This window comes from Microtus oregoni, unplaced genomic scaffold, assembly GCF_018167655.1.
Source record: "Microtus oregoni isolate MIOR12 unplaced genomic scaffold, Mior012 000067F_ref0000223, whole genome shotgun sequence".
In the NCBI taxonomy this organism is placed as follows: Eukaryota; Metazoa; Chordata; class Mammalia; order Rodentia; family Cricetidae; genus Microtus; species Microtus oregoni.
Genome location: NW_024543974.1, coordinates 7,680,846 through 7,682,920, shown reverse-complemented (window position 1 = coordinate 7,682,920; position 2,075 = coordinate 7,680,846).

Here is a 2,075-nt window from a genome sequence, read left to right as displayed (position 1 = left end):
TAGGAGGTTGTCCTTATTTGTGTTGCTTTCATTGGTTGGATAAAGAAGCTACCTTGGCCTTTTGATAGGGCAGCCCTTAGTTGGCTGAGATAGACAGAACAGAATTCTGGAAGGAAGAAAGCAGAGTCAGAGAGAGACACCATGCTTCTACTGCCCATGATGGACATTGGTTAGACTGATGCCAGAAAGCCACGACCTTGTGGTAACACACATATTAATAGAAATGGGTTAATCAAGATGTGAGAGTTAGCCAATAAGAGGCTGGAGCTAATGGGCCAGGCAGCAATTTAATTAATAGAATTTCCATGTGGTTATTTTGGGCGTTAAGCTTGCTGGGCGGCAGGACACTGCCTGCTCCTCCTCACTACAGACCTATTCAGTGGTGAGAGGGGAATGTTGAAGTCTCCCACTATGAGTGTGTAGGGTGTAATATGTGATTTAAGCTTTAGAAGTGTTTCTTTGACAAATGAGAGTGGCCTTATATTTGGGGCAAAAATGTTCAGTATTGAAATTTCCTCTTGATGGATTTTTCCTGTGACTAATATGAAATGTCTTTCTTTGTCTCTTCTGACTGATTTTAGCTTGAAGTCTATTTTGTTAGATATTAGGATAGCTATACCTGCTTGTTTCTTAGGTCCATTTGATTGGTATGTTTTATCTCAACCCTTTACTCTAAGACTCAGAGTCTGAGTCTGTCTAAGAGGTTGAGATGCATTTCTTATATGCAGAAGAAGGATGGATTTGTATCCAATCTGTTTGCCTGTGTGTTTTTATAAGTGAGTTGAGTCCATTTACATTAAGGGATATTAATGACCACTGGTTGCTATCTCCTGTTAATTTAGTTTTCATTGTTGACAATGTTAATTTGTGCATTTTTTTCTTTTTCAATTTGCTGTAATGAGATCATCAATTATCTGTGTTTTTGTTGGTGAAGCCAGCTTTCCTTGGGTTGGGGTTTTCCTTTTAGAATCTTTTGTAGGGCTGGGATTGTGGCTAGGTATTGGTGAAATCTAGATTTGTCATGGAATATGTTGTTTTGTCTTTCTATGGTGATTGACAGTTTTGCTGGGTATAGTAGTCTGGGCTGGCATCTGTGGTCTCTTAATGTCTACATAATGTTAGACCATGACCTTCTGGCTTTCATTGTCTCTAATGAGACGTCAGATATAATTCTCATAGGTCTAGTTTATATGTTACTTGGACTTTTTCCTTTGCATCTCTTAATATTCTTTCTTTACTCTGTAGGTTTAGTTTTTTATTATCATGTAGTAAGTGTAATTTCTTTTGGATCCAGTCTGTTTGATGTTCTGTAAGCTTCTTGTATCTTCAAAGGCATATCTTTCTTTAGATAGGGAAAGCTTTCTTCTATGATTTTGTTAAATAAATTTTAACTCCTTTTACTTTCTTTTTTTTTAATTGAAAAAAGGAGTAAAAAAAAAAACAAGTTTCCACCTCCTTCCAGCCTCCCATTTCCCTCCCCTTCCTCCCACCTTTCTCTCCCTCCTCCTACACTTCGCCACCTCCCCCCACTAATCTTCCCCTCCCTCTCCAGTCCAAAGAGCATTCAGGGTTCCCTGCCCTGTGGTAAGTCCTAGGTCCTCCCCCATCTGTCCATATCTAGGAAGGTGAACATCCAAACTAGCTAGGCTCCCACAAAGACAGCACATTAAGTAGGATAAAAACCCCGGGCCATTGTCCTTGGTGTCTCATCAGCACTCATTGTTTGCCATGCACAGAGAGTCCAGTTTTATCCCATGCTTTTTCAGTCACAGTCCAGCTGGCCTTGGTGAGCTCCCAGTAGATCAGCTCCACTGTCTCAGTGGGTGGGTGCACCCCTCGTGGTCCCGAATTCTTTGCTCATGTTCTCCCTCCTTCTGCTCCTCATTGGGACCTTGGGAACTCAGTCCAGTGCTACAGTGTGGGTCTCTGTCTCTATCTCCATCCATCACCAGATGAAGTTTCTATGATGTTATGCAAGATATTCGTCATTATTGCTCTAGGATAGGGTCATTTCAGGTTCCCTATCCTCAGCTGTCCAAGGAACTAACTGTGGACCTCAGCTTAGGCACTTGGGA